Here is a 27,886-nt window from a genome sequence, read left to right as displayed (position 1 = left end):
GCTGTAGAAACATGCACGCCTGAGGGAATTTGAAAGGTGGCTGCTGGGATGGGAGGGGTTGAAACCGTGATGAGTTATTGAGATGTTGATGTTGATGAAATGGGCGGAACCTGCCTTGTTTGACACAAAGATACTTGTGTGTCGGGTTGCCTTATTTCCTGAGGAAATTCCGGATTTTCACTCTCTACATTTCCTAGTGTTTCCATTCCTAGGTTTTCTGCCTGGGCATTGTTGGCCCGGAGGTCCTGTTGAGTTTCTAATTGAGCTGCCCTAGCTTTCAATTTAATTTGGAAGACGTTTGTCTGTTGCAGACAACGATCTAGCTCTGTTCGATAAACACCACTGAGCACATCTGCGGAAAGTACCACAAGATTTTCCAGTCGTCTGGTGACATGCTCTAATCGCATAATGTGTCGCTTTACATTGGGCAAATTCTCTTCCACATCTGAATAACTTACAAAAGCAGCTATGTCGTAAAATTTGGAGCAAGCTATGTTGAATTCCTCGAGTATTTCTAAATTTAGATTATGTACTGAGGTAGGTAACTTATCACGTACTGCGGCTCGAAGCCTTTTTCGCAGCTCTTGCGCATTTCTAGTAGTTGGTAAATTATGCAACTGCAACTCGTAACTTAATTCATCTACTAGTAATAGCTCCGGAGTAATCATCCTGTCCGGATTCATAGTATTACACAAAACAAAACACTACCCTCTTAAAATTATCTCTTACTTTAAACTTATAAATACACTTAAATATAGCTTATGATTAAAACAATTGCTTTATTGCGTGGGAAGTATGTGCCTTCATAATTTATTATTATTATTACTACGCGCGTCGGGAAATGAACAGTGTACTCGGGTGTAACAAGCTGTCAGGTTAGCTTGCACAACACTGTACCTATAATGAACGTCACGTCAGCCGGCAGGACTGACCTTGGCGCGCAGCGCCTTTAACAAGGGGAGTGGGGGGGAGGGAGTATCTTGTCCAGCGGACACGTCTCTGTTGATAAGCCACGCGCGCGGGCTGAGTCGCGTGGGTGGGCAACCAGCTGCCTCTCGGCTCGCGCTCAGATGTAAACACCGAGACCAAAGTGCAGCAAAACTTATGATAATTTTAAAATTCAATGGTCAATTCAGCTACTAAGTGTATCAGCGGACAGTTCACAAATTACTTACTACAAAAATATTCTAAGTGACAAAAAATATATAAAAAAAAATTTTTTATTCAATTTTTTTTTTAAAGGTATGTCCTTTCAACTTAGGTATGCCTATAGACGTAACCATGCTCTGCTACCATTTTGAAATACCCCAAGTATCTTAAAGAATAATTAAATAATAAGGTTAAAAGATTTGGAAACTTTGATTACTGGAGCCCTCAATTAATAACTATAAAAGTCAACAACAGAGGCGACACTAGGAGTAAACAAAGAAAATTTAGGGACTCCCTACAAATACTTGGGAGTAAAAGGATCGTTATTATATATTAAATAAATAAAAACAACTGTTACGTCTATAGACTTCCTTATTTTATTAATCATTGTTCTTTCTTTTTTATAGATTAAATTTTCCTTAGTAAAGTCTGTTTTTCATTGATAAGTGATATTATTTACATAACTCAAAATTACACTAATTATATGATATTCCTTAACGTTATTTACGATAGGGCCGGCCCTGAATGTATAACAAAAATTAAAATATTTAAAAACAAGAATGAAATTAGCATTGGTAACTTTAAAGGTTGTACATATAGTCCTTCTAAAACATAATATAAATTTCTTCTCCTCGAACTGCTTTTTACTGTCCGCTGTCTTAACTGGGTTACACTATTTCTGAGTTCGTGAATAAAAAGATAGAATTATGCAGGTATCACCCGGGGCTGTAGGTAGACGGTGATCGAGGTAGTAGGCCTAATGATGTTGGATTCTGCGCAGGAACCGACTCCAGAGGTTCTGGCAGAGGAATTTGGCTGCCCCAAACTTGGAACCCTGCCAAAACAGGGTGTTGGTCCTGGCGCTCAGGATAGGGCGTCTCGTCTCCGCAAACTCGAACCACGATTCGCGGTAGCCACGAAAGTCATCACGAATAATTAGAAAATAATTTATATAAAAATACTAAGTTTCTCTACTTTCAAATAAACTACTGACTGGTTAGTAATTTTAGCTAGGGACTCCATCCCTCTAGTCTGAGAAGACTACATAATATACGATGTCGATGATTCGCCGAAGCTCGCAGATACAAACGGTACCAGTCAGTCAGGAGGCGCGCACCGAAGTAAGTTCAGAGCGGGATATCACCAGAATATCATAAGCGCGGGGTCCCTAGAGAATGGGAGGGGGGTAGGCTCTGAGCCGAAAATTACCGAGTCCACCCGAAGGTGTCCGGCATAAAAAAATTAGATCTTACTGGAGTGACTGCGCGACTGAGGCGCTATCTTTGGGTGGCGAGAAGAAGTACTAATAAATCGACTAGTGACCGACGAGAGTGTCAAGCTAGGGGGTAATGGAGTAACCAGTGGTGCCACCTAGCGGCCTGAGACATAAGGAGGGGAGAGAGGTTGTCGTTACCTCCGCGCGAGCGCGGTAGTGTCGGCGCTGCCGACGCCTCACAAGTGGCATTAGTTACCACAGCCATCGCTAGGTGTCGCTAAAGTCCAGAATCGTAACTGTGGCTGTCAAGCCTGAGATGGCCTTGACTTCGGTTAACGTACCTGTGCGGTCGTCGCCCCTAGCCATACTTCTGAGAAGAAAGTGGTGGGTGAGCAGGAGGAGGGCTTCAAAAAATGCATGGTCTGTGGGACACAAGGCCCACGGGATCCTCCTGTCGTGTCTTGCTGCTAGTGAACCCTAAACCGATTCGTGACAGAGTTAGCAGGGCTCAGCACTGCTTCAGAAGCTGCTGCAGGCAAAAGTAGACCCGCGAAGAAATAAAGTTACCGGCACCGACGTGCCTGGAGGCGGGAGAAATATTAGCCAGAATGCTAGCCTAGCATGAGGCTGGGAAAGAGAATCAGCTCGCCTCTGAGAACAGAGGCTGAGGGCCTGGCCGTAAAGAAAATAAGATGAGAGAAAAAGAAAAGAAAAAAAATATATTTTCAAAAATATTTAAGATTACAAAATTTTAAATAAAACGTGCCTAAATCCCTAATACACGGCACAATGTGTTCCGATAAACTTGGCAACACTTCAGGTATATCCCACTAGTCTTGAAAAAAACAGCTAGTGTCCCTTAGAATTGGCAACACTGTGCGCATGTCCTAGTAGACTTGGAGACACTGTGATAGATCATGTTATATTTGGCAACATGGTGATACGTCCTTTAAATGACTCAGAAACACTGTGTGCCGTTAATGTTAGACTTGGCAACACTGTGCGTATGTGTTGATAGACTTAGCAACACTGTTATAATTTATTAGGCTTGGCAACACTGTACATAACCTGTTAAGGCTTGGCTACATTGTTATATGTCCTTTTAGACTTGGCAACACTATGTGCATATCCTGATAAACTTAACAACCATGTTTGTGTGTCCCCTAACTTCCAGTACTGAATGTGTTTCATGCTAAACTTGGCCACACTGCATGTAGTTACCGCTAGTATTAAAATTACTGTGTGTGTCCTGGTAGACGTGTAAACAATGCGACAGTTCCTGCTAGACTCTTGAACGCGGTGTGCTTGTCCGTCTAGACTTAGCAACACTGTGATACGTGCTGATGGACTTGGCAACACTGTGATAAGTCCTTTTAGAATTGGCAACACTCTGTGCATGTCCTGATAAACTAACACTGTATATGTGTTCTCCTAAATTGCAGTACTGAATGTGTGTCAAGCTAAACTTGGCCACACTGCAGGTAGTTCTTGCTAGGTTCGTAAACACGGTGTGCTTGTCCGGCTAGACTTGGCAACACTGTGATAAGTCCTGGCGGACTTGGAAACACAGTGTGCATGTCCTGATAGACTTAAAAACACTGTTTGTGTGTTCCCCTAAATTTCAGTACTGAATGTGTACCATGCTAAACTTGGCCACACTGCAGGTAGTTCCTGCTAGGCTCGTGAACACGGTGTGCTTGTCCGGCTAGACTTGGCAACACTGTGCTACTTCCTGGCGGACTCGGAAACATTGTGTGCATGTCCTGATGGACTTAAGAACACTAGTTTTGTGTTCCCCTAAATTGCAGTACTGTATGTGTGCCATGCTAAACTTGGCCACACTGCAGGTAGTTCCTGCTAGGCTCGTGAACACGGTGTGCTTGTCCGGCTAGACTTGGCAACACTGTGCTACTTCCTGGCGGACTCGGAAACACTGTGTGCATGTCCTGATGGACTTAAGAACACTAGTTTTGTGTTCCCCTAAATTGCAGTAGGAACTGTATGTGTGCCATGCTAAACTTGGCCACTGTGATACGTCCTGGCGGACTCGGAAACACTGTGTGCATGTCCTGATAAACTTAAGTACACTGTTTGTTTGTTCCCTTAAATTGCAGTACTGTATGTGTGTCGTGCTAAACTTGGCCACAATACAGGTAGTTTCCGCTAGTGTTAAAATTACCGTGTGTGTCCTGGTAGACTTGTAAACACGGCGATAGTTACTGCTAGACTCGTGAACGCGGTGTGCTTGTCCGTCTAGACTTGGTAACACTGTGATACGTGCTGATGTACTTGGCAACACTGTGATAGGTCCTTTTAGAATTGGCAACACTGAGTACATGTCCTGACAAACTTAACAACCCTGTTTGTGTGTTCTAAATTACAGTACTGAATGTGTAAGGACTGGAAAAATTCGCGGGTTCAATGACCTCCAGGATGAACTCCATAGTTCTACATACACTCGGACAAATGTCACCCACTCATCGGCTGCTGTCTTGTGAGACGTCCCAACGTAGCAGCCTGTGATTCAATAAAGCTTTGGTTGGGTGTTTCTCATTGGCCCAGAGTCCTCCAGGTGAGTTGTGAGCCAATAGCAGAGGCAGCACTGAGGTATAACTATTTGTATTTTAGCCTATCGCGAAATGAATTCTCGAAATTTTTCAGGTCTCTATGAATGTGTGTCGTGCTAAACTTGGCCACTCTGCAGGTAGTTCTTGCTAGGCTTGGCAACACTGTGTGCGTGTCCTGATGGACTTGGCAACACTGTGGCGGCGACCCAGCACGCAGGTCCTGAGCTACAGCGGCTCTGCTCCGGCGGGTCGGGGGTCGTGATAGCACACTCACTCTCGCGAGAAACCCTCGACACCAGCCTGCTCCGAGATTGGATTCGCTGACCCGCGATCGGCGCTTCAACTTCTTTTCCCAGCTCTCTGTCAGGCGCGGGGGGTAGGGGAGGGGTTGGAAGGTGGAAGTGGAGAGACCGTATTTCGTACTTAAGGCCAGGCCTGGGTGGGTCGGCTTTTATGTACACTTCGAATAAAGGCAACGTATTATTGCAAGACGTTACCCAATGGCGTGTCTTTCGGAAGTTGTTCTACTCAGTTTATCGTTAAACGTTCTTTTATCTCCAACAACCAATGTCAACACCAACAGACTGATACATTAAATGTAAAGCTGAAAAATCCAGGACGAGTTACTTAATAAGACAAGAATTTAACAAAAAAGGGGAGAATTAAAATAATAGGGAAATTACTATGATTCCCTTAGTATGAAAAGTATGACCTCCGTTTGGATTTATTATGCCTTCTCAGAGTAGTAACAAAACTAATTTTTTAAAAAAAATTTATCACACCAACCATTAGCTCAAGGGGTAGGAAAAATAGGTGAGCGTAGGAAAATAATTCATCATTTTCTTATTAAGCACAATATCAAATACGTTTCGAGGTTGTTGTTAACTTTATAATGATTATCTAAGGCTTTTGTCTATGACCAATAATTCATTACGCTCTTCGTAGAAACAATATTGAGCACGTTAAAAATGCTTGTTATTTTTTTTCTAACTATAACAAAAATCATTTGTCTGAACAATTTGTAGTAACTGCAATTGCTAAAATAATGAGCGAATAATATTTGTTATTGCTTAGCTTAAATATTTTCTTTCCTAACATAACCAAAGCAGTGTATTTACAGGAGGGATCCGACACTGATTTTTTCGTTCTGGAATTTTTAAAATATATAGCAGTATTTACTGCCCTATCAACAATTTTTCGGCCAGACGTTAAGTTATGGGGTATTCGGTATAAATAAATAGGTAAAATTTAAATCCACACAACAATAATGGTAAGGTAATATCTAGTATGATTAAACAATTGTAAGCGTAGGGTAAGGGATCGAAGATGTTTGTGTTTGCTTGCTTGCTTGCTTGCTTAGGGCGTTTACTTTTCAGCTTTAAGTAAACTGTTTGGTGGTACCAAACACGATAGATGGAAGGCGTTGGTTGTGGGGGGGGGGGGGGGGGTACGTCGAGTCGACGCTCGTTGCTTCAACACACAGCCGCAGGCAACCGGAGCACGCAGAAACCACGGATCTCTGCCGCGGAACTCCTTAATGCAGCTGTTTCTTACAACATCCAAGCATAACAGGTTTGCCACTACTCGTATTAGTGGAACTCTGTAGTTATAAGCTTCTTAGCAAAGCAAGGACGACTCCACCCCGAGTTGGGGATTTCCAAAGTTTTGAATGATCTTGCCTCTTTCGTGCCCGGATGTTTTGTGAACCTGTTCTTGGAAGAACAACGAAGCCAAAGGAATACAGTTTCATTCATTTGTACGTAAGTTTTGAAACATGCAATGCTATATTACTTGCACTATGTACTTAATCCGCATGGACTCATAATGAACGGATTACACTTATTTTATCTTGTAATTAATTTTTATAATATTATAACCGTAAATATATAATAATCAATAAGAAGAAAAAAATTACATAAAATTATACATTAAAATTTTCAAAGTTAAAAATAGAGATTAATTTCAAAGTGAAAATTTCTAGTTTTCTTCTTCTTTTACTATTTAACAGCTAAATTTTTAATCAGACATTAATTAAGTGTCTGTAGGCCTAGGTAGCTACAAGTTCAGTTTTTTTAATTGGATTATTGTTTCCATAGCAGGTGAGATACTACTTTTGTTGGGACCACGCTAGAATCTGGTAACTCTGTTAGTAGTTTGAACGAGGTGGTTCGGAGCCACCCTTGGGAGGCTCCTCCCCTCGGGTGTGGGCGGGGCCTGTGGCCGTCACGTGTCGCTGATTGACGCCTCGCGCGGCTCCGGCGACGCGTGATGCGCGGGTGGACGAGTGGGAGGGGGCGGAAGTGGGTGGAGGGGGGGATATTGAATCAGCAGATATTAGCCGGTCGGCCCCGCCCCCCCCCCCCTCCCGGTCTAGTAGAGGCACCACCATCTGGCCCGCCCCGAGACGCGCCCTGAATAATGCATGGCCGCGCCTTTCACGGCGGGTCGCGATAACCGCAGCCGCGCGCGGATAACAAAATATCGCGTCGCCGGGCACAATGGCGGCAGATGGATCTACGGTGCTGTCGCGGCCCGCATTGTGCGCGCGTCCGCCATCGACAAATGAGGAGCGGCGTCTGTGGCGCTGTTGCGAAGGGGGGGGGGGGGGGGAGTGGCCCCTGGGTGCAAGCACGGCGCCCAAATGCCGATAGCTAGAGACCGAAAAAATTCGCGTAATAATTTCGCGATAGGCTAAAATACAAATATACCTCAGTGCTGCCTCTGCTATTGGCTGACAACTCACCTGGATGACACTGAGCCAATGAGAAACACCCAACCAAAGCTGTATCGAATCACAGGCTGCCAACGCTGGAACGTCTCACAAGACAGCAGCCAATGAGTGGGTGGCATTATACCGAGTGTACGTAGAACTATGGAATTCATCCTACAGGTCATTGAACCCGAGAATTTTTCCGGTCCCTACCGAAAGCGTGGCTGGAAGGTGGTAGGTTCGCAACCCCATCACCTTTTCCAGGTTCCACCAAGCCCTCTTTATTGTCCTCCATACCAGCCCTTCATGATCAATTAGAGTAGCTTTGCTTCTGGGTTGTAGCTGCGACCTCTGGAGTATAATTATTCACCGACGTTTCGGTCGAGAATTGCAGTCGCCATCATCAGGTAGCAGCTACCTACAATATGTACCTACCTATCAGTAGGTAACTGCTCCCTGATGATGGCGACTGCTATGTCGACCGAAACGTTGGTGAATTATTCTCCGAGGACGCGGCTACAACCCAGAAGTACAGCTACTTCAGGCAATGACCGCGAAAGCCTGCGAACATTATCCATGATCAATGATCTTAAAAACTTTAAAAAATATTATTTTTAAGTTGTGTTGGACTAGTCAGAAATCAAATTCTCCGTTCAACGAAAAAAAAACAGCTTTGAGAAATAATTTCAAAATTTTTATCTAAAATAACAATAATATACAAAAACCTATTTTAAAAAATATTTTGTTTTAATATGATTCCTGGTTCATTACGTTTGCAAATAGATATTTATGACAAAATAACTTGTGTTTATAAAATGTGTTAATTTCTTAGAATTTGTGAGCATTCAATTCAGTATAAATTTAAACATGTCACTAGCATTTTCGTATTAATATACGAAATTCAAAAATAAACATATTATAGTTATATTTTTTTTATATTCCAAAAACTATGTACAAAGAGGGTATTTCTTTAGTAAACGAAAATGTATTACTTGGAATATTAAAGGTTAAACAATAATGATTCAAGAAAAAGTTTACCATTATGTCACTTTATTACTAAATAGTGATTAGCCACGTTTTTTAATGATTCTTACAGTAAGGAATTTTAATTTAATATTATATTTTGGACGGACACCATTTTTTAACATGGTAAACAGTGTATAACTACAATGGTGTATGTCAAGAAAAATTGTGTTAAATAAATGCTTATATATTTTTTAACATCAAATAACCATTAAGGATAGCGCCAATAATTGGTAATGTTTTTTTTTTTTTTCAAATAATTTTGCTTCCAACTTCTTATAATTTGATATATCTCACTGCCCACTCAAATTTCTCGGTATTTAAGCCATAATTTTTGGACGAATTTCACACCATTTGCAAACCAATATGATTCCCAATCTGATTCAAAAATTCTGTAGTAGAATTAATTTACATGAAAATTTGTAAAAGGACTCTCTTGGCCATTTTGTCCAAATTTACACAACGAGGGATATAAAAATGAACATTATCTTAACGCTCTTTGTATAAGCTATCAAAAATAAATCTTGAACAGAGTTTTTAAGAAAGGCGATATTTTTAGTGAATCCTGGTTGTTGCACACTGTGACTTTCCAGGCCAACGGCAGCGCTGTGAAATACTGTCTAGTGAAAAAAATTTACTTTAAACTGACTGTTTGTAACTTACGTTTCAGCACAAACACATGTACTTGTATAGTATCAAAGTTTCCAGTGATAAATTGTAAAAAATAAATATATTTCGAGATGAATTTCCGGAAGGGAAAACCAAACCGCAGCTTCATGGACTGGTCCGAGTTGCTGCCCGGGCCGCAAGGGGGGGGGGGGGGTCATTGTCCCCGAAAACTACCCTCAGTTAAACCCGCACACCCCCCTCATAACTAGGGCTGGTCTCGCTGGATTCCCGGACGTCGACGCCCGTACACCTGTCGGCGGCCGTCTCGCGGACAAAGGCTCGCCCGCCTGATTAACGGCACGGACCTGGAGCCAGGCGCCCTTTCGGCCCCGCAGTCCCTGCACCCCCCCCCCCCCACCATTGACCGCCTGGCCGGCGGAACACGACAATCGTGGCGGCGGCGCTTCCTACAGAAGGCCAGACTTGCGCAGTGTGTGGTTGTGGGGACGCACCACAACTCCGAACGTACTATAACGACGAATACCATAACGCCGAAATGCCAAATTGACTACAACGCCGACAGCTAGAAAACTGCTGTGTACCACAACGGCGAAATACCACAACGCCGAACGTACAATAACGCCGAAAACCATAACGCCGAAATGCCAAATTGACTACAATGCCGACAGCTATAAAACTGCCGTGTACCACAACGCCGAATTACCACAACGCCGAAATACATTAACCCCGAAAAATGTTATTGCAGGACTGCCACAAATGTTAGGTTAGGTTAAGTTAGCACACGAATTCATTCAGTTGTTTTTTTCATTTTGCTCCTGTGCCCCCCCCCCCCCCTCCCCGCAGCAACATTATTCCGCGTTACTGTATTTCGGCCTTGTGGTATACAGCAGTTTTCTAGCTGTCGGCGTTGCGGTCAATTTGGCATTCGGCGTTATGGTATTCGGCGTTATTGTACGTTCGGCGTTGTGGTATTTCGGCGGTGTGGTAACGACCCTGTGGTTGTCTGGTGTGTCCTGTCCATCGCTGGCGTCTATGCTGGGTTGGTGGTCCCAGCCGCTGGTCATTGCCGAAGCCCTAACACCTTCCCGATCAACAACAGATAGCGATCCCTCACAGTTCTGTTACTTTAAAAGCTCTGGAATGCTATAATCAAGAGAACTGGAAGATATTCCCACCCTACCCTATTAGTAGGGACCTGCAAAATTCGCGATTTCGATGGCCTTCAATATAGACTGAACTTACCCCTCTACACTCGGGCAAATAACGCAAGTTCGTTGGCTGCCGACCTGTAAGTCGTCTCAGCTGGTTTGTCTGTGATTCGATACAGCTTTGGTTGGGTGTTTCTCGTTGGCCCAGAGTCATCCAGGTGAGTTGTTAGTAGAGACCGGAAAAATTCGCGAATTCATTTCTCGATAGGCTAAAATACAAATAGTTATACCTCAGTGCTGCCTCTGCTATTGACTCACAGCTTACCTGGATAACTCTGAGCCAATGAGAAACACCCAACCAAAGCTGTATCGAATCACAGGCTGCTACGTTGGGACGTCTCACAAGACAGCAACCAATGAGTGGGTGACATTTGTCCGAGTGTACCTAGAACTATGGAGTTCATCCTACAGGTCATTGAACCCGCGAATTTTTCCGGTCCCTAGTTGTGAGTCAATAGCAGAGGCAGCACTGAGGTATAACTATATGTATTTTAGCCTATCGCGAAATGAATTCGCAAATTTTTCCGGTCTGTATTTATTTCTCAGCTAGTCTCGAAATCTTTTTGACAAAAGTACACGCCCCTACACATCATTCAATCACGGCTTAACTGTTTTGGATTTGGGGGGGAAGGGTTGAAATTAGGGGTGATGGCTCTTCCTCAGACCGAGTTTCATTTTTTTATTATAGGGAATAATTAACTTAAACACCTAAACTCTCGTGTTAAACTTTTCAATCCATAAAAATTGTATGAAACTATTCAAGTTTAGTATTTGTCACCCAAAAATTTGTGCATGTGCCAAAGCTAATCTCTGGCTTATTAATTGTCATTTTTCAACTGCATTCTATCTTTGTACGATAATCAACCCCAACCCCCACCCCAAATAAGTCTTCCTGGAGGAAACCCTGGACTAATAATGTAATATATTTCAAAAATAATATGGTTGTATACGACATCAATCAAAATATAATATTATTCACCGATTATCGTAAGCGCACCAAGATAAATTAAGTATTGTTTAAAAAAATTATATATTGAATGCAAAAATAACCATAGCCATGTGTTCCACAAATTTACAACATCCCATCTACAATATCCGATGTTGCCCATGCTGAACACAGGGTGATATATTGTCTGCGGGTTAAAGAAAAATGAATAGAGAAAAGACAATGACAATTATTTAATCAATGATTAAATTTATGATTATCTGGATCGATAAATAACAAAATCAGCTTAATCCAAAACACGTGCAAAGTCAATTTTTTGAAAAAGAGATAACACAAATATAGCCGAAAAGAACATATCGAGATCCTAGGAAACCCTAAGGCAAGACGTAATGGACGCAATAAACAATAGCGCGTTTAAAATTAAATGCAACGCTATCTATTGACGAAGTTCAAAACTAAACTGCTATTAGCGCCGTTAGTTCGCTAGCCGCCACGAGCTCCACTAAGAGGATGGGTTCCGCCAAGGAGAAGGATAGGAATTCTCCCAGACCTTACTAAATGACCGTGTGGCGGACATAGAGAATTGACACACACTCGCTGTTTGTGTGTCTGATGTATGATTTATATTATAAAAATCAATTTACCCAGGGTTGAACGGTATAGAAATTGATGCGCTGCAGCGCCATCTAGTGGAGAGTTGCAAAAAAATGTATAGCATAAAAATCTTCTCGATGAAAAAAAAAACACTTCAATGTGACAACTTACTTGATGATCGGACAAACGGTGTCGGAATATTTTTCAATCTCAGACATATATATCAACGTCCATTTTTAATAGATAGATTAATTTTAGGTAATATTACAAACTGTTTCTTGGCAAATTGGTTTCCAAATGAATATTTTGTATAAGTACAAACAATTGTGTGTAGTGTGCGTGGGAAACAACAGTCGATATGAGGAGAGCTATTAATCACGTTGTTTCGTGTGCTTTCCGCAGCTCATCAAGCTTAAGTAAAATATTCAAATGGAGGAAGGTGTGAGGATAATTGGCTGCACTGCATCCACTAATATTCTGTCAATAAGTCACGAGCTATTTACTATCCTACATCCAGTATGTCACGTTCGGCAGAGAGTAGCTTTTGTGGAAGCCCTTTCGTGACCACGATGGCACAGCAGGAAACGAGAAATTATTTTATTTTATTGTCTTATTATTTTAAGTGGGGAAATTAAGTCTCACCCCCTTGTCTTACACTTAACTACATAAAACTTTACTGATTAGGTACATGCAAGATAAGCTTAAAAATATATTTAGCTAAGAAAACGAAAAGTACTCACAAATAAAATGAAATTAAACCAAATTAAAAATATCACTAGCAAATCTAATATATAAAATTCTCGTGTCACAGATTTCGTTGCCATACTCCTCCGAAACGGCTTGACCGATTTTGATGAAATTTTTTGTGCTTATCCGGTATCTATGAGAATCGGCCAACATCTATTTTTCATCCCCCTAAATGTTAGGGGTAGTCCACCGCTAAATTTTTTTTTTATTTCCAGTTTTTGGTAGGAAATCACCATGGCAACGGCTGTTACTTTGTTGATGCTTCATTCGTCTCTATGGCAACGGCTATTTCATTGTTAGTGCAGTCCTCATCACCGTTGAAATTTTGCAAGTGGTAGTGGGAGGGGGAGGTGTGGTGGTAGTGGGGGGTGGAGGGGGAGGTGTGGTGGTAGTGGGAAGGGGAGGTGTGGCGGGAGTGGGAGGGGGAGGTGTTGTGGGAATTGGGGGGTGGAGGGGGAGGTGTGGTGGTAGTGGGAAGAGGTGGTGTGGTGGGAGTGGGAGGGGGAGGTGTGGTGGTAGTGGGGGGTGGAGGGGGAGGTGTGGTGGTAGTGGGAAGGGGAGGTGTGGCGGTAGTGGGAGGGGGAGGTGTGGCGGTAGTGGGCAGGGGTAGGGGGAGGGTGGGAGAGGGACCGCCGACGCCGAGCAGATTTTTTCGCGAAATATGCCTGCCCCTAATGTTCCTTATGTTACGCAGGATGACATTTTCCGAAAATTAGATCTATTGGGTGGTTAAAACCAGGCAACAGTGGGTACTTTGTCTGCATGAGAACAGTATTTTGCATTGTTCATGCCTTCTGCGTCTCCATGGCAACGGGCATCGCGCGGCAGTGGCGTACCCACAACGAGGGGCATGTATTATGAGCGGCGCAAGAGTGATCTGCCTGTAGACTGCCGTAGCGAAGTACGGGTACATCAGTTGTACGTTGCGTGCACGAGTCGGGAAACAATCGGTACATTATACAGCATTGTAATAAATTTTCACGGAATTTTTTATTATTTACCAGTAGTATATAATAGGGCATCCGAGATCAGGCCTCAGGCGGTGGTGCCGGTGCCGGTGTCCGCCATCTTGGATTGTGACGTCACGGCGGCCATCTTGGATGGTTGTGACCTTGACCTTTGACCTTGACCTTGAATTTGATCCTCAAAAATCGCCAAAATCCGCCAAAATTGGGCAAAATTTGCCCAAAATTCCTCAAAAATCGCCAAAATTTCCATTTCTGTGGAAAAAAGTTCCGCCAAAAAATCTCAAAAAATTCCACAAATTAAAAATTTCTCATTTCGAGGGAAAAATTTCCCGTTTCGAGGGAAAAATTCCCGTTTTTAGTCCTTAAAAATCCCAGCGGCTGAAAATTCCTAAAACTGGCTTAAGCATCCTTAACTCAAGCCTCAGTTAAGCCATTTCTAGGAATAAGGATACCATGACCGCCATCTTGGATTATGTCGTCACCGTTGCAATTTTCGTTACGGTCGCCATCTTTAACTTTTTTATTATCCGATTTTAATAAAAAAAAATTAAAATTTATTAAAAAAATTCAAATAATAAAAATTTAATAAAAATATTTAAAAAGCATACTTTTTCGACACGGAGCTCGGATTCCTCGGTTCGAACCCGACGAATGCAAAAAAATAAAAATGACGACCGATCCTTCCCTCGTGGTGGGTGCTGGCAGACTGACTCCCACCACTTTTTATTATCATCTAGTATGACGTCATGGTCGCCATCTTGTCTTCGATGCTGGAAGCCATCATCATTGTATCGTCGGCTAGAGTGCGCCGATGACATGTTAGTTTAATTCGTATCCGCTAGAGTGCAGTAATAATTTATTACTGTGACACCCGCCATCTTGTCATTTGGCCGCCATCTTGAAAATCCGTAATTATTTAGCTAGAAATTCGGGAAAAGTTCCAAAATTCATTAAATAAATAACTCATTAATTTACATATTGATTCGATCGATTCCCGTCCTCGGTTCGATACCCGATCGTTGCAATAATGTTTAATCTTATGTAAAAAAAATAATTTAAATAAACCATGTTCAACATTCGTAAAGAGACTCTAAATCCTCTACGACCACCATCCTATCAGACATCAAGACCACCATATTGGAAATGTGTAATTTTAATGCTAGAGATCCGGGAAATAGTTCAGAAATCATTAAATAAATTTGTAATCCATATAATGATTGATAGGATCGACTAAGGTCCTTGGTTCGATCCCTGACCGATACAAAACAACTTTAATTTAAAAAAAACTAAAAAAGTGTTAGGTTTGAGAAAATAAAAACACCACAAATTCTTTTACAAACATAATATTTATTACACAATTTCTATCCTACTACAAGTACAAAAAAATTCACAGACATTACTAAAGTTTTTGGTTAAGATTTATTTCCGCATTTAATCCTGTGCTGTTCAAGACACTGTATAGCTGTGAGTCCTGATTTTCGAGGTCGATTAGCGAAATACTTAAAGCACATCTTACACATATAAATCTTCTTTTGATGTTTTGTAACCTGGGGTCTCACAAGTCGGGAGAAGTTTTTGATGTAGCAGTAGTGTGCAGAACCGAGTAGGTGTATTTGGTATGTATGGGGACACCGGTGGGTGGTGGGGGATCCGGGGATCCGCAGCGGCCATCTTGGATTACGTCACTTCCGGCGGCCATCTTGGATTACGTCACTTCCGGCCGCCATCTTGAGTTACGTCACTTCCGGCCGCCATCTTGGATTTGACTTTAACCTTTGACCCCGACGACCATTTTGTTTTCTAGAACATTCCACCTTATTATGACGTCATGTCCGCCATCTTGAAAATTCTTATTTATTATCCGATTTTAATTTAAAAAAAACAAAAATTAATAATTTAATTTTAATTAAATGTTACAATTATCTAGCACCACACTCCTATACATTACGTTTACATCATCGAGCGCCCCACTCTTCTACATAACGATTACATCATCGAACACCCCACTCATCCCTGTCGCAATTTTTCGTAACACCACCATCTTTAAAATAAATTTATTATAAAAACAATAATCTAAACCATTATCGTCTGCTGGAGGCAGCCATCCTGGATTCCGCCATATTGATTTCATCCGATGATGTCATCACCATCCTAAAGCACCTTAGTGTATGTAAGGCCGACTTTCTATCCCGTACCAATGTTGTTATGATCCTTATAGACCATAAAATCCACAGTCATTTCGTTGTTGTAACCACCATTTTTTCTTAAAGTCCTACCATTTATAGGTTTTAACTAAAATATATGTTATCAATACTATCGTTGTGGATGTGATAGTTAAAGTAATGATAATTTAAAAAAAAACATTTATTACTCCATCTTAGCGGACCAGAAATTTTCAGAGTCCTAACCCACAAGTAGATAAGTATCTCTTCTAAGTAGGAACATGTTTGCGTACACGTGTTTAAAGAGCTGCACGGAAGCAAATATTTTAAATGTTTGGGTATACATCCATCCCCCTCCCCTAAAATTTTTAATGACAGAAAAAACACAAGCAGCTTTAATCGTTCACGAGAATATTATGCTACAAACAAAAATACCGAATCAAATTTGTACAGTATTAGATGTTCCCCTATCTTCACGAGAGAGACCACATCCGACACATAACATTTTACGTTTCAACTTAATGTATGATCGCTATAGTGTATATGATGCAGTTACAACACTCACCTCAGCCATTACCTACTGTCGCTACGAGCAAAGCCATTACCTACTGCCACTACGAGATGCACTTCATATCAAATGAAAATAGTATTTTTTTTAAGTCGTGGCAAGAAGTCGAAGTAAATAAAATATAAAAAAAAATATTTAACATATTTAATAAAAAAAACACACAATCCTTCGCACCATCTTCTCCCCCTTGTTAACAGAAGGCGTTACCGACCCTCTTCACAACACCCCGCTCCGCAGTACTTTCCATGCTAGCATCAAATACTTTGCCCACACAACTATACAAGCACCACACAGCTCCAAAGTCGATAATTGAGGAATAAGCGCCTAATATTCCCCCTTCACAGCAGCAATATCCTCCACAGTCAGAGTGGAGGTGTTCACAGGTACATCTGAGATGTCTTCCCTGGACTCTTCGTCTTCATCCATCGCAAGAACTTCTTCCTGGCCGCTAGCCTCCTGACAGCACGCATAGAACTCATCCTCAACAATCTTCTCATAGGTGGCCCGACACATCTTACTAGCTATGTTGATAACTACGAATGATACATCCTAAGGCTGCAATTGTTCAACTGTCCCCACCCCTCTACCCTTTCTATTGCAGTCCTGTTCGTGCGTGCCAAGCACACACGTCACTGACGCACGGCCTTTGACGTCAGCAGACCTCAAATAGCTGCGTCATTTAGACCTGTCGCCACGTGTCCCCAGCCTCCTAATACCATTTTAAGCACCTTCGACGAACATCCCGACCTCTGGTAACTAGTGAAAAGTTTCAAACAGCACATGAATAAATACATTTTTTATTTATTTTAGACTTGAATTTATTAATATAAAAATTTACAACATTTCAAAACATTATAATTTATATGGCATCAGTAGATTTTATCCAACTGATTTTCACATTTATCGAATCCTAGCCACTTCACAAACAAGGCATCATCTTTCTAATCTATCAATTTTTCTACTTAATAATCGCTTGGGTACTTGGTAGGCTGAATTTGTTCCCCATATAATCCGCCACGTATCACCAAACCTCGTAAATCTTCCAAGTAGTAACATCTCGGATGGTAATTATGTGTTTTAACAACACGGAATATTTATGTTAACCATTTATAAATACATACAAAATATTCAATTTTAGCTCTAAGTTTTATTACGCCTAGTTTATTTGCATCAAAATAAACAGTTTCCAGGAGTGAGTTATCTTTTACATTAACAGGCACCATGCCAGTTTTTCTGTATTTTCTGTAACATGTAAATCCACATAATATAACTCCCTTTTGCTGCGAACTCCCTTCACATGACTTCCTTTAGAGCAGGAATAAATCATTCATCCACCCATCTTTTATCTCGGTGAACATATAGTTTAATTATTTATTTCGAACAAGGCTACAATACTTCTTGGCTACAAAGCTACAAGCTACAAGGTTCCGATCGGCTACGTGTCTACAATACTACCAGGCTACAAGACCACGAGGCTACAAGAATACATCAAACACATAGAAAAAATCTGGGTATAAAAATACCAACTCAGCAAATTTAAAGCTTACTGTAGAGCCGAAACATCCCTGAAATATGTATTTTATGCTTCCTACAAGACCAAGGGGTTTGAACCATTAAATATTCAGCCCTGGCTACAGACTTGGCAACAAACATTCAATGAAACGGACACACATTTGGGTAAAACATTGAACTCAGTAGGATACGATATCTAGGATACATTAGTTAAAATACTAAAGGAAACGATAGAATCCAGCCCAAGCCGGCTACAATGCCTCCATCCGCATTTGGCTCCAAATGATTTCAGTTACAATGTAGCACGTACCCGCCACAATTGCCAGAAATACGTTATTATGACTCTCCATTTTGTTAGTCATTTATTACGAATTTTACATCTTTAAGTTAGAAGTTGTACTACGAGAACCCAACCTCAGCTAGAAATTAGATTACAATAAATAAAACAAACTGTTTTATCCAAATTATAATTTGGTTTTTCACTTTTATACACATGCAGACAAAACAAGTTGTTATTGTATGTAGCATACATTTCTTATTTCACGAAGTATAGAGCATAATTGTTTGGTATTGGGTAAATTTTCTTCATTTTTGCGAGACAAGTAGAAGTCTTAACCTATCTACCAATATGTTAGAATATTTCCATGTGGCATAATAAATATCTTCGGCTTCTAACATCTTACGTAAATTTTCATTACTAATACTTTTAAGACCTCTAAAGTTCCGTTTTTAATACCAGCCTTAAGTCATTAAAATTGTAATCGTCCCACCGACCATCATAAGCCTAATCTGAATAATTTAGTTTAATAAGTCGTTTCCATCATTTTGGTCTCAACACTTTATCACAGTATTCGATCTTGTGAGCTTCAAGTTCTTAATCATAGTCTTAGTTCTTGTAAGCTTCAGGTGAATAATCGCAGTCTTCGACATTTTCAGCCTTAGGCTGTTCTAAAGTGCTCTCAATTTCATGGAGGCGACTAGAACTTGGTGTAAAAAATTTTTTAATTACTCATGAAAATGCTACTTTCTTCGTTAACTTTTAATTCCAAATAATTAACAAGACCTGGGATAGTACTATTAGAATCATCATCTTCACATTTCTCGTGATCATTATAGTCGTCTAATATTTCACTTCCTTGCTTTTATAGACACACAATTCTTAACATTAATCAGCCTTGTTTAACCAGACCTCAAGGGGGGAGAGAATCATGTTACAAACGAGTGTTTCTCGGCTGTACTTAGCATATTTAACGAATGAGTAATGGATATTTTTATTCAAGTACCACCTGATTAAAATGCGGAAATTTCTTATTCGGTGTCAGGAATTGACAATACAAACGGATATCTCTCAATATATTCCAAGACCAATACAAAAAATAAAACTCAATAAAAGATATATGACTGAAGAAAATCTGGAAGCACATTCCATTAAATTAATTTATTAACTCAGAACCATTCCTCTAAAAGAATACAGACGTGTCTATTACTAATGTGAACACGCATTTAAACACTAATACTCCTATTTCAAACACAATTCATCATAATTCAAACACATCTCAGCATATTTCAAACAATTATCCACACAATTCACAAAAACTGCATATTTCAAGACCAAGAACAGAAGTTTGAAAGATGTTCTTTTATCTTCTAGAGCGACTCATGATGTTACAATCATCTGGTTTTCGTCGATGCTATAGATGTTTATGCAGGCACGAGGATTCTGTTTCTCTAACAGAGGTATCTGGCGAAGTGGATTGGTAAACTCGTTGTTAGTGAAGTTGAACTTCCCCTCCAAGTCATTGTAGCACTGACTAACATGCTCAGATGCTCACCCGCATTTAACTTGACCAGAATTGCACACTAAAACATATGTGCTCATCTAAGTATTTACAGATTGACCACCGCATATTTTTCTTTGATGCAGGTAGGTATTTCGATGTAGGAGCTAGCTCGAAGTGGATCAAGCTTGTTAATGTGTAGTTGTAGTCACCAGACAAAGACCATCCGGACCCCTTTCATAATTAGTATTCTTCCTCTTTACATATCTTAAATATGTATTCAGTAATGACATCCTCCACTTCACGAACTGCAAAGAGTGGAACATTCGTGGTTTTGAAGGCCTTCTTGTCTTCACACGTACCCATTGGCTTTTCACAATTGCACTCAAGCACGATGTAATACTTTAGTGGACCATCCTCTTCAATTTCCTCTAGAAGATGGCTTATTAGTTTAACCTTGATGGAGTCCAAGTATGTACATGTGTCCTTGACAGAACTGGTATTATTTTCTACCACACAAGTCTTCAAGTTACCCCAGATTCCCACTTCTGCAATGATGAAGTCGTGGATGTTGGCCAAAACCCGCCTGTCACCAGCAATGTTCGGCTGGTGCTTGGCTTAGGTATGACTACAGGCTTAAGCGCGGCCATTCTCTGCTTCTTAGTTGATAGTGGATCAGGACCCTTGCACACTTTGGTATGTGCTTTCAACTTACCAGCCCTGGCGAACACTTTAGCATAGTCCCCACACAAATACATTTTATGGCTAGGTTTGAGACCGCAAGCCGTCTTCTCATGATATGTGACATGGCTGGAGTTTTCGAAGGTTTTGAAGCAGAAGCTACACCAGGTGACTGAAGTCGTGAGGGCAGCACCAGTACATGTTGTAAGATATTACCGCAATTTATCACTGCGAGCAACCATCTTTCCACACAGATGACACTGCTTGAGGTCATGCTGCTGGTTGTCAGCACACTGACGTTCATAACGGTAGCAGTTATTAGCTGCCGTATAGGTAGTAGGGAAGAAACGTAATTTCTGCATGGTTGATGTCATCACAACAATCGGTAGTCTGTGCTCAATGCACGGAACACACGAAGGAAGCCCGACGTACGGAGAACTATAACAGAAGTCTTAAGAAAACAATGTAGCTACCCATTACATGAAAATGTTTGCATACATAACTTCAAACCTACAAACTACAGCTTCAACAAACCAATCCTTAAGTTAGCAATACCTTACCCCGAAAAAATCTAAAAATCACTAAAATGTTAAAGTACTGTAACTGACAAGTTACACAGAAGTAGTCAAAAAATATTCAAAGTCCTGGTAACTGGTAACTTTTACAAATTTTTAAGTACAGAGAAGCATTTAGCTGAAAAATATTCAAAGTCCACACAACCTCCTCTCCACACAAATGTTTAAGTACAGTGAAGCATTACCTAAAATATTCAAAGCCCTTTATAGTTACATTTTCAAACAAAATATTAAGTACACAGCAGCATTTAGCTCGAAAATATTCAAAGTCCACACAACTCCCTCTCCACACAAATGTTTAAGTACAGAGAAGCATTAAACTAAAAAATATTCAAAAGCCCGCACAGCCACCTTTTCACACAATAGTTTTAAGTACACAGAAGAAGCTAGCAGAAAAAATTTTTCAAAGTTCTGATAGCTAACAAAATTATTTAAAAGATCATATAGATAGCTATCTAAAAAAGGAAATAAAATGAATACACAGCCTCAAATCCACTCATTTACACGAAATCCAAAAAATTAACCCACAAACTACAACTAATCATAGTACCCCTCAATATAACAAAGAAGCCCCTTGCTTGAAACCAATCAAACATAAAAATTGTTACAATTTTAGCACAAAACGTAGCTCATGTGCAGGTTTTCATAACTCCTAAGTTTCGGTAGGTATGTGATGTGTGCAGGGGTATGGGGTAAAAACATGTAGCAACCATGCAACAAGTATGATTAACCTCTATAGCTTGGACCAAGTACAACCACTTTTGGCTTTGCCAATTAGAGATGAGGTCGCTAGGTACTTTCGCAATCATGACTCATCTCTCAAAAATGTCTGAGAGCCTGAGCTATCCACAACAGTCTCAAGCAATTCACGGCATCGTGGACCCATGAATCCATCAACAACACAACCATTATCTACACACACAGTTAAACTTCTACATGGCAATACTTGACATGGTAAATGTTATAGTTGTGAAAGGAAATAGTTAGAAACATTGAAATCCAATATTTTTTTTGGATTCAGAACACACACATACATGTGTGAAACTAAGCATAGGACTTGAGCGAAAACACTAGTTGCTCACGAAACATTTTGTGTAAAAAACTTCATACCTACAAACCCACATTAAATCCATAATTCATAGTGATAAATTATCAAACCAACCCACAACACCATCAAATTAATCCGCACATTAGCATATTGCAGCTACCCCCACCACCCTTTGAATTCAATCTAACATAAAAATCACTCAAATACCACCAATGTAAAAATTACAAGTCGAAAAATTATGCATGAGTTCAAGTATGGAGGTGATCTCATCCATATCAGTACAGGCTCCTACACAAAAAGAAACAATTAAATGTATCACCCCGGCCACCAAATCATTTTGACCATCCCAAGACACATATAATATCTATTATGCTGCCATTATTCTGAAAATCACAAGATTCTTTGTTTTTAACACCAGCTACATGGTCATTATCCTCATCATCTTCTCTGATATCATCGACACAGTCATCATCATGATCAACATAATCATCCAGATTACTGTCATATTTCGTAATCTTAGGCGTCGAAGCTTCTTCTTTGTATTGAAACATTCTTTATAAGTGTCCATCAATTCTCCAAGTTCGAAGGCTCCGGAGAAATGGGCTGAAACATATTCTCACTATTCACAATAATGATACTTCCACCATCTTCGGTCTTCCTTAAACCTTCAACATCCTTAATTTCAAGTTCTTTGTCGAGATCAGAAGAGCTACGAACATTCATCCCAAGGAATAACATTCATCAGTGAGCATAACTTTACAAGTCTTACAATGTCTTTTTAAGCTCTCTTAGAACAAAATACCTGTCACACCGATCAAAACTTAACATTTTATATAGTTGGTTTTTGACATCATTCCTTCTCAGTGTAAAACCCCTGTCACAATAACAACACCAGTGACCTTTTCATGACGTTAATAGCACCGATCCAGAATCCATATTAGTTTCTACGACAAATGTCAGAAGCAACCTGAAAGTTAAACGCAAACACAAAACTTAAATAGAACATTAAAATAAACTATCAGCGAGAGTTAATTCCGAATTTTAAATAATACATGGTTAAGTAGTTCCGCTTGTCACCAACATATTTTGCAACATGCCGATTTAAAGTAACTAATTATTTATTTCTAATGAAGTAAACCTTATACAAAGTACATAATATAAGTTAAGTAAACATAAATGTTACCCACATATGACTACAAATGTAGTAATTCGGCAGCAAATGTAACCAATTTTCTCCATCTGTCTACAAATGTAACCCTGTAGCCTATGTATTCCGATCTTCAACCCACTTCGTTTCAGAGTATGATGGGTGCATTCATACTGTTTATAAAGCTATGTTATTATGTAGCATGCAGGATGTATACTTGGTGTTCTCAAGAGAAGTAAGGATTCGATAGGTCTCAAGGGAAAGAAAATCAAATTTGTGTTGTCCTCGTAACAAGCTACCTTTTGCTTATATGTAACAAAATAGTGAATTTTAATCAAGTGTCATCGTTATTTCCATTTGTTTAAACTAACTGAAATTCTCAGCACATAACCAGTCACATGTAGAAATAATCTTACTATGGTGGATTATTACCACAGAATTCGCTGAAAAATGCTATGTGAGAATCAATTTTATTTCTAAATAAGGTCACATTCGCCAGTTCTAAGAGTGAACATTATGGAGGATGTATACTTGGTGTTCGCAAGAGAAGTAAGGATTCGATAGGTATCAAGAGAAAATCATCAAATTCTTGTCAGGTAAAAAAGCATAAGCACACGAAAAAAAAAAAATTCTGACACAGTAAAGTTGAAGAAAACTTAGAAATCCATCGAAATTTCACGTGAAAAAATAGGAGCACTCAGAAAAAACCATCAGGGAGAAGATTTAATCCTGCTTAAACAAAGAGTTCTAGCACAAGTCAACTTGTGAACTCTTTGCTTAAGCAACATGAGAGTTCTAGCACAAGTCAACTTGTGAACTCTTTGCTTAAGCAACATGAGAGTTCTAGCACAAGTCAACTTGTGAACTCTTTGCTTAAGCAACATGAGAGTTCTAGCACAAGTCAACTTGTGAACTCTTTGCTTAAGCAACATGAGAGTTCTAGCACAAGTCAACTTGTGAACTCTTTGCTTAAGCAGGATTAAATCTTCTCCCTGATGGTTTTCTCTGAGTGCTCCTATTTTTTCACGTGAAATTTCGATGGATTTCTAAGTTTGCTTCAACTTTACTGTGTCAGAATTTTTTTTTTTCGTGTGCTTATGCTTTTTTACCTGACAAAAATTTGATGATTTTCTCTTGATACCTATCGAATCCTTACTTCTCTTGCGAACACCAAGTATACATCCTCCATAATGTTCACTCTTAGAACTGGCGAATGTGACCTTATTTAGAAATAAAATTGATTCTCACATAGCATTTTTCAGCGAATTCTGTGGTAATAATCCACCATAGTAAGATTATTTCTACATGTGACTGGTTATGTGCTGAGAATTTCAGTTAGTTTAAACAAATGGAAATAACGATGACACTTGATTAAAATTCACTATTTTGTTACATATAAGCAAAAGGTAGCTTGTTACGAGGACAACACAAATTTGATTTTCTTTCCCTTGAGACCTATCGAATCCTTACTTCTCTTGAGAACACCAAGTATACATCCTGCATGCTACATAATAACATAGCTTTATAAACAGTATGAATGCACCCATCATACTCTGAAACGAAGTGGGTTGAAGATCGGAATACATAGGCTACAGGGTTACATTTGTAGACAGATGGAGAAAATTGGTTACATTTGCTGCCGAATTACTACATTTGTAGTCATATGTGGGTAACATTTATGTTTACTTAACTTATATTATGTACTTTGTATAAGGTTTACTTCATTAGAAATAAATAATTAGTTACTTTAAATCGGCATGTTGCAAAATATGTTGGTGACAAGCGGAACTACTTAACCATGTATTATTTAAAATTCGGAATTAACTCTCGCTGATAGTTTATTTTAATGTTCTATTTAAGTTTTGTGTTTGCGTTTAACTTTCAGGTTGCTTCTGACATTTGTCGTAGAAACTAATATGGATTCTGGATCGGTGCTATTAACGTCATGAAAAGGTCACTGGTGTTGTTATTGTGACAGGGGTTTTACACTGAGAAGGAATGATGTCAAAAACCAACTATATAAAATGTTAAGTTTTGATCGGTGTGACAGGTATTTTGTTCTAAGAGAGCTTAAAAAGACATTGTAAGACTTGTAAAGTTATGCTCACTGATGAATGTTATTCCTTGGGATGAATGTTCGTAGCTCTTCTGATCTCGACAAAGAACTTGAAATTAAGGATGTTGAAGGTTTAAGGAAGACCGAAGATGGTGGAAGTATCATTATTGTGAATAGTGAGAATATGTTTCAGCCCATTTCTCCGGAGCCTTCGAACTTGGAGAATTGATGGACACTTATAAAGAATGTTTCAATACAAAGAAGAAGCTTCGACGCCTAAGATTACGAAATATGACAGTAATCTGGATGATTATGTTGATCATGATGATGACTGTGTCGATGATATCAGAGAAGATGATGAGGATAATGACCATGTAGCTGGTGTTAAAAACAAAGAATCTTGTGATTTTCAGAATAATGGCAGCATAATAGATATTATATGTGTCTTGGGATGGTCAAAATGATTTGGTGGCCGGGGTGATACATTTAATTGTTTCTTTTTGTGTAGGAGCCTGTACTGATATGGATGAGATCACCTCCATACTTGAACTCATGCATAATTTTTCGACTTGTAATTTTTACATTGGTGGTATTTGAGTGATTTTTATGTTAGATTGAATTCAAAGGGTGGTGGGGGTAGCTGCAATATGCTAATGTGCGGATTAATTTGATGGTGTTGTGGGTTGGTTTGATAATTTATCACTATGAATTATGGATTTAATGTGGGTTTGTAGGTATGAAGTTTTTTACACAAAATGTTTCGTGAGCAACTAGTGTTTTCGCTCAAGTCCTATGCTTAGTTTCACACATGTATGTGTGTGTTCTGAATCCAAAAAAAATATTGGATTTCAATGTTTCTAACTATTTCCTTTCACAACTATAACATTTACCATGTCAAGTATTGCCATGTAGAAGTTTAACTGTGTGTGTAGATAATGGTTGTGTTGTTGATGGATTCATGGGTCCACGATGCCGTGAATTGCTTGAGACTGTTGTGGATAGCTCAGGCTCTCAGACATTTTTGAGAGATGAGTCATGATTGCGAAATTACCTAGCGACCTCATCTCTAATTGGCAAAGCCAAAAGTGGTTGTACTTGGTCCAAGCTATAGAGGTTAATCATACTTGTTGCATGGTTGCTACATGTTTTTACCCCATACCCCTGCACACATCACATACCTACCGAAACTTAGGAGTTATGAAAACCTGCACATGAGCTACGTTTTGTGCTAACATTGTAACAATTTTTATGTTTGATTGGTTTCAAGCAAGGGGCTTCTTTGTTATATTGAGGGGTAGTATGATTAGTTGTAGTTTGTGGGTTAATTTTTTGGATTTCGTGTAAATGAGTGGATTTAAGGCTGTGTATTCATTTTATTTCCTTTTTTAGATAGCTATCTATATGATCTTTTAAATAATTTTGTTAGCTATCAGAACTTTGAAAATTTTTTTCTGCTAGCTTCTTCTGTGTACTTAAAACTATTGTGTGAAAAGGTGGCTGTGCGGGCTTTTGAATATTTTTTAGTTTAATGCTTCTCTGTACTTAAACATTTGTGTGGAGAGGGAGTTGTGTGGACTTTGAATATTTTCGAGCTAAATGCTGCTGTGTACTTAATATTTTGTTTGAAAATGTAACTATAAAGGGCTTTGAATATTTTAGGTAATGCTTCACTGTACTTAAACATTTGTGTGGAGAGGAGGTTGTGTGGACTTTGAATATTTTTCAGCTAAATGCTTCTCTGTACTTAAAAATTTGTAAAAGTTACCAGTTACCAGGACTTTGAATATTTTTTGACTACTTCTGTGTAACTTGTCAGTTACAGTACTTTAACATTTTAGTGATTTTTAGATTTTTTCGGGGTAAGGTATTGCTAACTTAAGGATTGGTTTGTTGAAGCTGTAGTTTGTAGGTTTGAAGTTATGTATGCAAACATTTTCATGTAATGGGTAGCTACATTGTTTTCTTAAGACTTCTGTTATAGTTCTCCGTACGTCGGGCTTCCTTCGTGTGTTCCGTGCATTGAGCACAGACTACCGATTGTTGTGATGACATCAACCATGCAGAAATGACGTTTCTGCCCTGCTACCTATACGGCAGCTAATAACTGCTACCGTTATGAACGTCAGTGTGCTGACAACCAGCAGCATGACCTCAAGCAGTGTCATCTGTGTGGAAAGATGGTTGCTCGCAGTGATAAATTGCGGTAATATCTTACAACATGTACTGGTGCTGCCCTCACGACTTCAGTCACCTGGTGTAGCTTCTGCTTCAAAACCTTCGAAAACTCCAGCCATGTCACATATCATGAGAAGACGGCTTGCGGTCTCAAACCTAGCCATAAAATGTATTTGTGTGGGGACTATGCTAAAGTGTTCGCCAGGGCTGGTAAGTTGAAAGCACATACCAAAGTGTGCAAGGGTCCTGATCCACTATCAACTAAGAAGCAGAGAATGGCCGCGCTTAAGCCTGTAGTCATACCTAAGCCAAGCACCAGCCGAACATTGCTGGTGACAGAGGCGGGTTTTGGCCAACATCCACGACTTCATCATTGCAGAAGTGGGAATCTGGGGTAACTTGAAGACTTGTGTGGTAGAAAATAAT

Source organism: Bacillus rossius, chromosome 1, assembly GCF_032445375.1.
Source record: "Bacillus rossius redtenbacheri isolate Brsri chromosome 1, Brsri_v3, whole genome shotgun sequence".
NCBI classification, from domain to species: domain Eukaryota; kingdom Metazoa; phylum Arthropoda; class Insecta; order Phasmatodea; family Bacillidae; genus Bacillus; species Bacillus rossius.
This window is presented reverse-complemented; position numbering follows the sequence as displayed.